The sequence below is a fragment of the Bos indicus genome, chromosome 15, assembly GCF_029378745.1.
Source record: "Bos indicus isolate NIAB-ARS_2022 breed Sahiwal x Tharparkar chromosome 15, NIAB-ARS_B.indTharparkar_mat_pri_1.0, whole genome shotgun sequence".
In the NCBI taxonomy this organism is placed as follows: Eukaryota; Metazoa; Chordata; class Mammalia; order Artiodactyla; family Bovidae; genus Bos; species Bos indicus.
In genome coordinates, this window is record NC_091774.1 from 9605276 (window position 1) to 9620376 (window position 15101).

Genomic DNA, 15101 nt, shown 5'->3' on the forward strand with positions numbered 1-15101 from the left:
ACCTTTGTAATAGCTAAGATGGGATGGAGTACAAATTCATGGGAAGCAAGCAGGTCAAGACACTGAGAGATCAGGACTCTGAAAGGATCATTGATGTAAATATTGATGACGCCAAGATGGAATAGAACACCTTCTGTAAATGAGGAAGACTGACTAGGAAGAAGTGTGATTACTGCTTTAGAGTTTACTGCAACTGCTGAAAAGCTTGCTATGGATCCTTCCTTTTTATTTATTGTCTACATTTTGTAGTTTTCCATTCATAGACTTCAATGTTCTAGTCCTAAGTTATGTTTCCAAATTTACTCTCACTCTTCCCCTTCATGAATTCAATATTTTATATAACAGAAATGCTTTATATTTTCAGAATATAATTAATTCCTCAACTGATGGTGATCCTTTTTACATGCTGTTTGTCCTTATCTAAAATTTAGTTTATCAATAAACTTCATTTCAAATTTTGTCTCATCAAAAGAAGAAGAAGAAGAGGAGGAAGAAAAAGGAGAAGAGAAAAAAAAAAAAGATGGAAGAGAAAGAGAGGGATGAGGAGGAGGAAGAGAAAGGACACTTAAAAACACTCCCTTTCCCAGTGAAAACAAAACCCAGAAAACTTGTGTAAATCCTCCAGCAAGAAATTCTGTCTTGTAATTCTGGGTTACCATGGTTTTATTTGGAGAAGGCAATGGAATCCCACTCCAGTACTCTTGCCTGGAAAATCCCATGGATGGAGGAGCCTGGTAGGCTGCAGTCCATGGGGTCACTGAGGGTTGGACATGACTGAGCGACTTCCCTTTCACTTTTCACTTTCATGCATTGGAGAGGGAAATGGCAACCCACTCCAGTGTTCTTGCCTGGAGAATCCCAGGGACGGGGGAGCCTGGTGGGCTGCCGTCATTGGGGTCACACAGAGTCGGACATGACTGAAGTGACTTAGCAGCAGTAGCAGCAGCATGGTTTTATTTCTTACGTTACTAATTATGTTCTCTCTTTTGTACCACAGTTATTTGTGTACAGCTATTCCAAGTATCTTATTGATCAAAACCATCATCACTGAAATTCAGTAAACTCTCTTACTAGACCAATTCTACTCCTAATTCTCCTTTAGTCTGTCTTTCTGTCTTTGTAACTTGTTCTTAAAACTCCCAAGTGAATATAAGCAAACATATTTTGTTATAGCTGTTTTAACTCCTCACTCTGTCAAAAAGAAAACTGCATTTTTCCCCTACCATATTCATTTGACTTTCATTCAATGGAAGAATAGAGTTGGAGTATACTGTATATCCATCCCTTTCTCCAAAAGCTATCCAAGACCCCAGATCAACATTTGAATCTGTTACTTTGTCTTTTCTACTACTACTAGCATTGTTGTCTTGAAGGTAAACAAGAAAATAAATAAAAAAGAGCAACAAAAAAACAACTTTGAAAATGTCAATTTCCTGCTTAACAACACTCATTTCAGAATGATATATTTAAAATAAAACTGAAAAATAAAATAAAATAAAACTGAACCCCATGGCACTGCATTCAAAACCCTTCACAGTCTGGACCTTATCACTCTGTTTAATGTTATATTTAGTAACTGCTCACAAATCTCACACTGTAATCACACAGCACTTTTCTCCACTTCCCAAACTAACCATGCCACTTTACAGCCACCTGCTTCTGCTCCTCTGTAATTCTTTTAATCTTTTCCTCTATTTAATAAACTTTCATTCAGCTTTCAAAATCATACTCAAGTATCAACTCCCCATCTTCAGAAGAATTATTCTTAATATATTCTTTGTTTTCAGAGTACATAGTTCAAACAACTTTTTAGTGCCTATCTGATTGCATTTTAATGACATTTACTTCTTTCTATCCCTCATGTCATTGTGGTTACTAGCAATGAGAAAATGAAATTTACCTTTTTTTGTACCTGTAGTGCTCAAACATAAATTGATTAACTTCTGTCTGGCTACATGTCATGCTTTGTGTCAGCCTGGATTTCAAATCCATAAGTTTCTTCCATAGTCCATAAATTTCAGAGATCAAATTGCCAACATCCACTGGATCATTAAAAAAGAAAGAGAGTTCTAGGAAAACATCTATTTCTGCTTTATTGACTATGCCAAAACCTTTGACTGTGTGGATCACAACAAACTACGGAAAATTCTTTAGAGATGGGAATAGCAGACCACCAGACCTGCCTCCTGAGAAATCTGAATGCAGGTCAAGAAGCAACAATTAGAACTGGACACAGAACAACAGAATGGTTCCAAATCAGGAAAGGAGTACGTCAAGGCTATATATTGTCACACTGCTTATTTAACTTTTTTTGCAAGTAATATATGTGAAATGCCAGCCTGGATGAAGCACAGGGAATCAAGATGGTGGGAGAAATATCAATAATCTCAGATATGCAGATGACACCACCCTTATGGCAAAAAGCAAAGAAAAACTAAAGAGCTTCTTGAATTGGAAAGAGGGGAGTGAAATAGTTGGCTTAAAACTCAACACTCAGAAAACTAACATCATGGCATCTGGTCCCATTACTTCATGGCAAATAGATGGGGAAACAGTGGAAACAGTGACAGACTTTATTTTCTTGGGATCCAAAATCACTGCAGATTATAACTGCAGCCATGAAATTAAAAGATGCTTGCTCCTTGGAAGAAAAGCTATGACCAATCTAGACGGCATATTAAAAAAACAGAGACATTTTTGCCAACAAAGGTTCATCTAGTCAAAGCTGTGGTTTTTCCAGTAGTCACATATGGATGTGAAATTTGGACTGTAAAGAAAGCTGAGCATGGAAGAATTATGCTTTTGAGCTGTGGTGTTGGAGAAGACTCTTGAGAGTCCCTTGGACTGCAAAAGATCCAACCAGTCCATCCTAAAGGAAATCAGTTCTGAATATTCATTGGAAGGACTGATGCTGAAGCTGAAACTCCAATATTTTGGCCACCTGATGCAAAGAACTGACTCATTTGAAAAGACCCTGATGCTGGGAAAGATTGAAGGCTGGAGGAGAAGGAGATGACAGAGGATCAGATGGTTGGATGGCATCACCAACTCAATGAACATGAGTTTGAACAAGCTTCTGGAGTTGGTGATGGAGAGTGAAGCCTGACGTGCTGCAGTCCATGGGGTCGCAAAGAGTTGGACACAACTGAGTGACTGAAGTGAAGTGAACTGAACTGAGCATGGCCCCACCCATCAGAGAAAGTCTCAGTTTGTCCCATATCCTATAACTCCCATTAGGAAGACTCCACAAGTCTCTTATTCTTATCCATCATAGGCCAGACAGAAAGAAATCCGCAATCACATAAAACTGAACAGACTGATTACACAGATCACAGCCTTGTCTAACTCAATGAAACTATAAGCCATCCCAAGATGGGCCACCCAAGATGGACAGGTCATGGTGGAGAGTTCTGAAATAACGTGATCCATGTGGTACCAACATCTGCTGGATCATAGAAAAAACAAGAGCATGCCAGAAAAAAACATTTGCTTCTGCTTCATCAACTATCTAAACCTTTCAGGTGTGGATCACAAGAAACGAGATGGGAATACCAGACCACCTTAGTTGCCTCCAGAGAAATTTGTATTCAGGTCAAGAAGCAACAGTTAGAATTGGACATGAACAACAGACTGGTTTCAAATTGGGAAAGGAATAGGCTGAGGCTGTATGTTGTCACCTTGCTTATTTAAATTATATGCAGAGTACATCATGCGAAATGCCAGGCTGAATGAACCACAAGCTGGAATCAATGCCAGGAGAAATATCAGTAACATCAGACATGATGATGACACCACCCTTATAACAGAAAGCAAAGAGGAACTAAAGAGCCTCTTGAGGAGAGTGAAAAAGCTGGCTTAAAACTCTACATTCTAAAAATGAAGATCATGGTATTTGGTCCCATCACTTCATGGCAAATAGATGGGGAAACAATGGAAAGAGTGTCAGACTTTATTTTCTTGGGCTCCAAAATCACTGCAGATTATAACTGCAGCCATGAAATTAAAAGACGCTTGCTCCTTGGATAAAAGCTATGACCAACATCATCTGTGTATTAGAAAGCAGAGACATTACTTTGCCTCAAAGGCCCGTATAGTCAAAGCTATGGTTTTTCCAGTAGTCATGCATGGTTGTGAGAGTTTTACCATAAAGAAAGCTGAGCGTCAAAAAATTGATGCTTTTGAACTGTGGTGTTAGAGAAGACTCTTGAGAGTCTTTTGGACTGCAAGGAGATCAAACCAATACATAGTAAGGGAAATCAGTCCTGAATATTCATTGGAAGGACTGATGATGAAGCTCCAATACTCTAGCTACCTGATACGAAAAACTTGACTCTTTGGAAAAGACACTGATGCTGAGTAAGATTGAAGGCAGGAGGAGAAAGGAATGACAGAGGAAAAGATGGTTGGATGGAATCACCGACTTGATCGACATGAGTTTGAGCAAGCTCCAGGAGATGGTGAAGGACATGGACACCTAGAATGCTGCAGTCCATGGTGTTGCAAAGAGTCAGACACACTGAGCGACTGAATTGCAAGTGTGTATATGACAGAGAAGATATAATATTGTAAAATGATAAATGCATTACATTGTTGTAGGACTGTTAGTCATAGTTCACTAAAGAGTTTTATATTAGGTTTTTAACACTGATGAAAAGTGATTCTATCTTAATGATACACTATTAAAATGATTAATAAATCACAACTGTTTGAGTTTTCATGCCTTTCTTTTGACATAATAACCTGTTTGCCTAGAGCAACATTAATAAGTTTCCTTATGACTGTTTTTTGTTGAACATATTATCTAGAATTAAACCAAAGTAGAGTACAAAAAATTTTTTTTGACCATCAAATATAGTTATTGAATGTAGCTATTCACATTAAAAAGCAACAGAAATTAGTATTCAATGGACTGTAAAAGATACACTTTTCCTCCTTTTGCAAAAGAAGTGTGTGAGTCAGAAGAGGATTCATAATAGAAATGGGATATTGTTTTGCAAATTGTCCTATCTCTAACAATATCCCATTTCTATTATGACTTCAGAAGGGAGAAGGCAATGGCACCCCACTCCAGTACTCTTGCCTGGAAAATCCCATGGACGGAGGAGCCTGGAAGGCTGCAGTCCATGGGGTTGCTAAGAGTCGGGCAGGACAGAGCAACTTCACTTTCACTTTTCACTTTTCACTTTCATGCATTGGAGAAAGAAATGGCAACCCACTCCAGTGTTCTTGCCTGGAGAATCCCAGGGACGGGGGAGCCTGGTGGGCTGCTGTCTATGGGGTTGCACAGAGCTGGACACGACTGAAGCACCTTAGCAGCAGCAGCAACAGCAAACACTTTAGAAGAGAACCAGAAGTAGGACTATACCTGTATCTAACTGTTTTCTGCAAACACAGTGACTATACAAATGTTGCATCTCTAACACCGAAAAGTCTTTGGAGATTTTATTTTATTTTTATTTTTTAAATTTATATATCATCTTATCCCAATTTGACTAACCTCCTTTTTCACAGGCTGAAAAAGGTTTAGAAAATCAAGATTTGGGGGAGTAAGCAATTAATGATAGCTGCAACTATGATCTGTAAGATTCTGCTTTTTCTGACTTCTAGTTGTATTATTAGAAGTATATATATTTCTAATACATATATATAATATAGTACATAGTACAATGTACTATCAGAACTGTATATACATATATATACATAGTACAATAGTTGTGTTATTATTAGCTTCTCTGAAAGCTCAGTTGTTAAAGAATCCGCCTCCAATGCAGGAGACTCCTGTTCGATTTCCAGGTCAGGAAGATCCGCTGGAGAAGGGAAAGGCTACCCACTCCAGTATTCTGGCCTGGAGAATTCCATGGACTGTGAAGCCCATGGCCTCACAAAGAGTTGGACGCAACCGAGCAACTTTCACTCGCTTCAGTTGCATTATTACTTTTTATATTTTCAATAATTTAATTTGTGAAAGATTTTTGTCACTTTATAGAAGATTTCCTAAGTTGTATATATAAGTTAAAACTTAAAGCTACAATTAGAGGCTTAGTATGACTTTAAGGTCATGCACTAATTACTGTTAAAAGTATAATGCTAATATACAAATGTATAATGATAATATAGCAATGAAAATAACATCCACTCCATATATGGGGTTTACTATACATGAGGTACCTTTCTGAATCTTTTAGATGTATCAATTCTGATCCTTACAACACTTTGAATTGGTCCAATAATTATGCTCTTTTTACTTCTGAGGAAACTGAATTAGAAAGTTTGAAAAATTTTCCAAAGCCATGGCTATTAAATGCCACAGTCAGGATAGGAATTCATGACATCCAGCTCCAGAGTCTATGTTTTTCTCCATAATGCTAAGTAATGAATGAATTGTATTCCATATGTTCTGCCATAAATCAGCACTTTGGGAAGAAAGATATTTTTCCATAGGAGACCGTAACAATGTGGTTGCTATATAACTCACAAAACACTACCTAGTTCATAAGATGTGATCTAAATAAATTTAGACTACAACAAAAATAACACTAGAAAATAAAATATCTCTCCTCCCTGCACATGCTTTTTCATAGAGGCACAGCCAGCCTCAGACAGGAAAAAATTGAAAGTGAGTAATGATTTTGCTTTTAAAAAAAATAAAGCTTTTTTATTTACCCTTTTTATTTGCCTTTCTTATCTAGTTCTTTTGGGTATGTTTTATACGATGCCAGCCCAGCACTGGGGTCTTTGACAAATTCCTATTCTTTTTCAGCAATGTCAGCTCCACTCTGCCAACGCTCCTGAAGGCTCTGTGGAGGTAGTGCCTGTCCCCTTGGTGCCTCTGACATAAAATCATATGTCTCTTAATTTTACTTTTTGCAAATGGTGATGTGACTTCTTTTAATAGAACCATAGCCTTGTCTATCTTTCCTTTTAGATCATGAGTCCTTTGAGGATCAGAGGATATGTTATTCTTCTTGAATCCTCAACACCGGAAAAAAAAAAAAAAAAAGAGAAACAAACAAAAAACAAAAAAATAGTGTGCCAGATTTTTTAGGTACATAATTATTTTATTCTTAACAACAATCTCAAAGCTGTTGTATGAATCAAGAAACCAAGGTTTAGCAAGGATAAGTCACAATTAAAATGAGGCAGATTTGGGAATACAAAATAATTAAGTCTGCCTCAATAGCTGTCTGTCTGACCCCATTTTTAAAAGTGATGCCAAATTCCCTTCTGTTATCCTTCACATCCTATCCAGCTCTCTTCCCAAATAATCCCTACTCATTTTTTCCTGGGAAGTTATCTCAGGAAGATATTAAAAGCAAAATTATATGACTTAGCCAGTATATAAAAAAGCAAAAAGGACTGATCTCTGATTTTCTCTGTGGCATCTGATTTTTTTAAAACAGATTTCTTATTCACTTAAATGATTGTTTGTTTAGTAAAATTTAGCTGAAGTGGTTTAAGTATTATGGCACAAGTATAAAGTTGTAGATAGTGGGTCTGTGTTTGACCAGATCTATCTGAGAATCCATTTCTGAGGTTAGATCCTCAAAATTGTTCCCAATGTTTTCTTTTTTTAAATTTTTTGTAACTTGTTTTCTGCTTGCACTCACTTATGAATTTCAAATGCTCTGAAAACTACTTGAGGACATGTCTTTTATTTAAACAAAAGCAAAATCAAAAGAACCTGTGACAGTGGTGACACATAGATACTACTTGTGATGCATAGGACTAATTCTCACGTTGGCTATCTATAAAATTTGTACTATATATATTGATCATCGAGTTGTCAGGATGACAGTAAAATAATTCTTTATGTTGGCTTTATTTATTAAACCAGTGACACAGATATTTTTAAAATCCTGGATTTGGTGCAATTTTAATTTTCTTTTCCTTTGTAGTTATTTTTTTAACACTGTGAAATTTGAAAAAGAACTTACCATTAAAGAAAAGAGTGTGCTATAATATTAGGAAAAACCTACTAATTATTAAGAAAATTAGGCTATGTATTCTCTTGACAGATATTTTGACAGATAATTAACACACAATATAGCGGGCAACCTTTAGATTCTCTATAGATGAATTCTGTCACTCCCAAAGATGTGCATAACCCCAATTTTACTTAAATGAGTTACTCCATTCTTGCTATCTAATTTCATAAACTTGATGAACGGAGAAAAAAATCTTCACATCATCTACAGGGATGAAATTGGAAAGAAGCAGACTGCTGCAATGATAGGTAGGCTACTCATATGGATGATCATCTCTAACCATACTCTTTAAATTTTATTTCAGGTAGTATTGATGAAGTAATCTAAGACCCCAGTTTGGCATTGAGATCATAAGGGAAGCATAAAGACACCGGGGGAAAACACTATGACCTTGGGAGAGTCCCTTAACCAGGTGATCACTGAGCAATAAAGTATAACATTTAGCAGGATACATTTTAGAGTCACACACTTATAAGGTTAAGAGGACTTGCTGCCTCTTTCTGTATGGCAGATTTTTTAACAGTGAAAGAAAGATAAACTCAAACGCTGTTTTGTTGTGAGGACTCAATGAGAGAACGTATGAGATGCTTTCGGCAAGGTGCCTGATGCATACGAGGTCGCTAATCATTTTCAAGCCTTCCACTTATGCAGCTGCTATCTCCCTTCCACAGCACCAAGAGACAAGGGTTATAAAATAGCAAAAAGAATCATTCAGCTTTAAAATATTCTGTATAAAGGCAAGATTATATTGGTGTAAGTACATTTCTTCCCAGTATTTCTACTTTGAAGAACACAGTACTCATTTGAATATATGAGTTTCAGTATGTGGTTTTCTTTTTTAAAAAATCAGTCTTATTTTATGATAAATTTCCCAATATCTCATTGGGGTGAACTATGGAAGAAACACTTATAAATATTACAAATGACTTTCCAGAAGAAGTAGTTTTAGAGCACTCAATAACCTGGATATGATTTTTAGCACTGGAGAATAAAAATGATAAGAAAATAATAATAAAATTCAATAAAGATACAAATAAGGATGCAAATTCAATCACCTTGAAGGATAAGGGAAACCTTAAAATATCCACCATAGAGTTACTCAATTTTAGACAAATTAACTGAGACAAAATGTGAGAATTAGTTCAGGAGGGAAAAAAATGAAAGGAAATCATTTAAAATGATTCATAGGGAGACTTAAGGTTATTCTTAAATACTTTATTTGATGCTCAGAGAAAAATCAGATAGATCATATTAAGAACAGCAGTGCAAGGTAAAAGAAGGAAAAATGACAAGCATAGGAAAATAGGAATCTTGTTAGTACTAGGCATGCGTGTGTGCTCAGTCACTCAGTTGTATCCTATTCTTTGGGTCCCCATGGACTATAATCCACCAGGCTTCTCTGTCCACAGGATTCTTTATGCAAGAATACTGTATTGGATTGCTATTTCCTTCTCCACATGATCCTCCCAACCTAGGAAATGAACCCATGTCTCCTGCATCTCCTGTATAGACAAGTGGATTCTCAACCACTGAGCCACCTAGAAACTGCTAGGAAAATTGTCTATATAAAGTGAATAGGCTTATGGCACCCATGGCAACTCATTTATGAGGATACTCCACTAAAAGCAGCATATTGATCTAAATTTCACAATCTAAACTTGCATATAAGATCTTAAACTACCTCTTTCATCACCACAGACATAGGCACTGTAGAATCTATACTCCTTTTTGTCAGCATTGTCGTTGACCTTTGTAGCCCCTCTGACTTTCTTCAATCTGTTTTTACATTCCTTTTGATGTTGTCTTGAGGTCTTGTCCTCAAACAGGCCATGTCTTACAAACCTGTGTTTGGGCTCAATCTTCCTCATGTAATTCAAGGAACTGCAAATCATTTCAAAGCCAGCTGTCCTGCTCCCACCAAAACGAGTTCTGAATCCAAAAACAAAAATGACGTCTGGTGTGATCTTGTACATTTTGGCTGGTTTTTCCAAAAATTTTTGGCTTAGGTATTGTTGCCTTTCCAGGGTGAAGGACATCAATGACCATTTTTTCCACTGAAGTAGTCTGTTGACCATTAACTTCCTGGTATGTATATTTACTGTGTTATTCATGATGGTGGCTCCAGTCTTGATTCTTAAAGATACTGCATGGTCTAATAGCTGACTATGGTTCTGGGAGGGCCTTATGACTCACTGGACCTGAGAAAGGAAGTGTTTTTACATCTTAGGGAGAGAGACCATTTGTCTTTAATTATTCCTAGCAGCTTCACTTGAGAGAGGGTTACTGGGGTTCTTAGGGGAGGGAGGGGAGCAGAAATACTCCTTGCATCTTGACAAAGAATTTTGGATTGATCATGTATTTTCCCTACATTTTTTGGAGTTAAAAACTCTGGTTTTCAGGACCACTCTGAGTAGCTCTTCAGTGTAGACAATAATTCTGTTTTTTACATGCACCCTAGACTATTCTCATTCAAGTGTTTAAGGATCACAGTATTAAACGCTTGTCTATTAAATGTAATTTTATAGATTTCCAAAAGCTTTTGATAATTTTAATGAAAAATGTTATTTGAAATTAAACAGATAGTGAATAGAAATAACATGAAGGAAAAATATTTTGTTGTGAAATACCTTAAGTAGAGGAAGCAACATGTTGGCAAAGTGGAATAGTCCTATGGGGGTGACTTGGACCTGCAATTTGTTGATAATTTTGTAAATTATCTTAGTATAAGAAGTATTCTACTGTGGAAATAATAAAATCTCCAAATTTTTAGATGACACTGAGCTCTACTGGATAGTGAAATATCGAGCTGACAAATACAATTTGCATGACAATGTCATAAAGTTGTGGGTGGGTATTATGAATGTGGCAGATGGATTTCAATATGGACAAACAGAAAATGCTTTTACAATAAAATCCAAACCATACTTATTATATGGTAGACTTTATTCTCTTTATTGCAATGAACAAGCTGTGTGATTTTAAGCAAGTCATTCAAACATTTGCAGCAGAGTTAGGAATTAAAGTAGAGTTAGTATCTCAGAAGAGAGAACCAAAAGAGAAGGAATTGAGTCAGAAAATTCTGCAGTATTTTTTGATTGGATAATATCAGTGAAGACAAGTGATGGAATATACAACTTCTTCCAGTGCTACTACCCTTCACCCCAACCTCTATTAAAACTTCAATTCTGAACAGAGGAGTTTGAATTTACACAGCACATAACAGCAGAAGCAACAAACAATATAGTAATAGTCTAGGAAAGTAGTTTCTTACTGTAATTACCCACACACTAGTTAAATGCAGTGACACTTGTGTTGTAAATACTGTGTGAATAGCTAATTTTTACTAAAGCTAACTATATATCAGGCATTGTTCTAATTGATTTGTGTTTATTAATGCATTTAATACTCACAATAACCCCAGGAGACAAATATCCATACTATCCCTTTGTTCAGATGAATAAATAGAAGCACATGCAGGTTAAGTTTCTTGTTCCATCATAAAGTAGGTGGAAAATCAAAACTGGCTTTGTGACTGATTTACTTTAAACAAAATTAAAAAAAAATACATTCTAGTTTAATTCTCTTTAATGATGCCACTCTTATGAACTTGTTTTCTGTTAGCTTCCTTGAGTGATAGTAAAATAGGTGGTGTTATAGCTAGTTCACTGGTATTGTACCTGAGATCATTTTTATCTTCTATAGCCTAGAACATAGACATACTCTGGAAAGTGAATTTTGAATAAGAAAATTATTCACCTACTCTGAACTTCAGAAAACGGTATTTGAAATCCACTGATCTAGGCAAGAGGCAAAGATTGTTGTAATTAGAAGTGCAAAGAAGAATGAAATTGCAGAATTTCAAATTGCAATAGATTTCACAGGGCTTACCAAACCTATGGAATATGTATGAAGTCATGAAAATGGGCAGGCTTCCTTGATAAAGAATCCACCTGCAATGGGTCAGAAGGTTCCACTGGAGAAGGAAATGACAACTCACTCCAGTATTCTTTCCTGGGAAATCTGGTGGACAGAGGAGCCTGATCGGCTGTAGTCCATGGGTGGCAAAAGAGTAGGACATGGCTTAGAGACTAAACAACAATGAAACATGAGATTAGAAGCATTCTGATTGATCCAGAAATATGCGCATTATGTGTTTTAGAAGAAAAGTGATCTCTAACAACAGATATCAGTTGAAGAAGTTGGTTTGTAGGAAATTTTAAACTGAAAAAAGAAATAGAAGTGCCCAATAAAGATGAATATTTAGAAATATAGATGGGGCATAGGAGTAGAATCCTGAGGAAACACCCCACTTGGAATGATAAGCCTCCTTAAGTCCTTCAGGAAAAACATCCCAAGTGTAAACAAGCCAGACAAATGGGTAAATACATATCCAGACCAGTAGGTAAATGGAATGATTGATTTAGGGAGTAGATTGAAGAGACACAGTGAAAAGTACAGATGAACCTGTTCAAGAGCATCTGTGTATGCTGTGCTTAGTCACTTCAGTCATGTCTGATTCTTTGTAACCCCATGGACTGTGGCCAACTAGGCTCCTCTGTCCATGGGATTTGCCAGGCAAGAACACTGGAGTAGGTTGCCATTTCCTTCTCCAGAGGATCTTCCCAACCCAGGGATTGAACCCACATCTCCCGTGTCTCCTGCATTGCAGGCTGATTCTTTATGGTGAGACACCAAGGAAGCCCACAGGAACATCTGCAGCCAGGTAAATTGAAAAAAAAAAGAAAAGAAAGAAAATATTTTCAGACTTAAACTGATTTTTATAGGTCAAGAATGATGAAGACTGAGAAAAATCTGGTGTGTCTGACAAACAGAAACTTGACAAATTTTGAGAAAACACCTTGAGTGGTTTGTTGAGGTTCAGTGCCAGATTGCAGACTATGAGATACATTTATAAGGAGACTATGAGGAAATATCGGAGAAGGCAATGGCACCCCACTCCAGTACTCTTGCCTGGAAAGTCCCATGGACGGAGGAGCATGGTAGGCTGCAGTCTGTGGGGTCGCTAAGGGTTGGACATGACTGAGCGACTTCACTTTCATTTTTCACTTTCATGCATTGGAGAAGGAAATGGCAACCCACTCCAGTGTTCTTGCCTGGAGAATCCCAGGGACAGGGGAGCCTGGTGGGCTGCCGTCTATGGGGTTGCACAGAGTCGGACATGACTGAAGTGACTTAGCAGCAGCAGCATGAGGAAATATAGCATGGAGACAGTGAGTAGACTAGTCTGATAATAGAAAAGGAAGTCAGATTAAAGGTAGTGAATTACATTTTCCATTCAAAGACTAACTCAAAGTTCTTAGTTCTTTACTTATGTTAAGAATGCTATATTCACCATTATGATGCCAGTTATCAGAAGTTTACATCCTTTGGACTTTTAATTCCTAAATGACAGTATCAAGTTTACATATAGGCAACCAGAAAAAGTCTAAATTAGATTCGTATTTAAGCAATTTATCTTATTATTTGTAAGCACTTATTAAATAATTCTTCAAAGTTTCTAAGACATATTAAAGGATTTAATAAAAAATGCACATTATTTTCTTTGATACAATTTTTTGTTTCCATTGATAGAAGTTCAAATTGTTTTCATAAATCTGCTTGAGGATAAATTTAATTGTATGCAATGACTGACTGGCAAGGACATCTGAGAAAATTATTCAGAAATCACCCAATGATTCTTGATGGTTTTAGTTAACTTATAGCATATCAAGATAATAACCTTTCCAGACAGAGATATAGAAAAATAAATAAAGGATTAATGAAAGCCAAATTAGTATCTTATATTCCTGCAGAACTTGACATAAAAACTTAATACTATTCAGCTTCTTTAAAATAAATAAATATCCTCCAGTAAGAGTGCTCTGGTCACAAGTTTCCAAGTTCCTTGAAACTATCCATAAGTTGAAAACTCTGAAAAAAGGATTAGAAGAAGAAAAAGTCTCCTGGGTTTAGGGTAAAACATTTAATACCCAGTACAGAATCTAGTACTAGTATGTACAGCCTGGTATACTGGAGCGGGTATAGCCTTTCCCTTCTCCAGGGGATCTTCCCAACCCAGGGATCGAACCCAGGTCTTCTGCATTGCAGGCAGATTCTTTACCAACTGAGTCACAAGGGAGCCCAAGAATACTGGAGTGGGTAGCCTATGCCTCCTCCAGCGGATCTTCCTAACCTAGGAATTGAACAGGGGTCTCCTGCTTTGCAGGAGGATTCTTTACCAACAGAGCTATCAGGGAAGTAAAGATACCCTACGTCCAAGGGCAAAGGAGAAGCCCCAGAAAGATGGTAGGAGGGGCGAAATTGCATTTAGAATCAAACCCCATACCATCCAGAGATGCTAGGAGGGCTCAAACAAACCTTGTGTGCACCAGGACCTAGATACCCCACAGAGACTGAGCAAAAAATGTCTCAGTGTCTCCTGCAGAGGTACAGGACAGCAGTGGCTGCTGCAGGAGAAGGGGCTCTGGGTGCAGCAGACTTGGGTATGGCATAAGCCCTGTTGGGGGAGGTTGCCATTAACCCCACCACAGAGCCTCTAGAACTTACACAGGACTGGGAAACAGATGCTGCGAGGGCAAAACCAAAACCTTGTGCACACCAGGATCCAGGAGAAAGGAATTGTGACCCCACAAGAGACTGACCCAGACTTGCTCATGAATGTCCAAGAGTCTCTGGCAGAGACATGAGTCAGCGGTGGCCTGCTGCAGAGTCGGGGGCACTGAGTGCGGCAGTGCTTGAATAGGACCTTTTGAAGGAGGTCACCATTATCTTCATTACCTCCACCATGATTTGGCCTCAGGTCAAAAAAAAGGGAGGGAACACAGGCACACCCATCGACAGAAAATTGGATTAAAGATTTACTGAGCATGGCCCCCGCCCATCAGAACAAGACCCTGTTTCCCCCTCAGTCAGTCTCTCCCATCAGGAAGCTTCCATAAGTTTCTTCTCCTTCTCCATCAGAGGGCAAACAGAATGAAAACCACAATCACAGAAACTTAACCAATCTGATCACAGGGAACACAGCCTTGTCTAACTCAGTGAAACTATGAGCCATGCCTTGTAGGACCACTCAAGATGGACAGGTCATGGTGAAGA

General features: G+C 37.6%; 1 protein-coding gene and 1 pseudogene across 2 annotated transcripts in view; both read right to left on the reverse strand.

Annotated features, from left to right (window-relative positions):
• The window catches only part of CNTN5 (contactin 5), a 1681138-nt gene that overhangs the window by 444455 nt on the left and 1221582 nt on the right, over nucleotides 1-15101 (reverse strand). The gene's annotated exons all lie outside the window — the stretch shown is intronic.
• LOC109568749 (small ribosomal subunit protein eS24 pseudogene) lies at nucleotides 9638-10096 on the reverse strand (annotated as a pseudogene).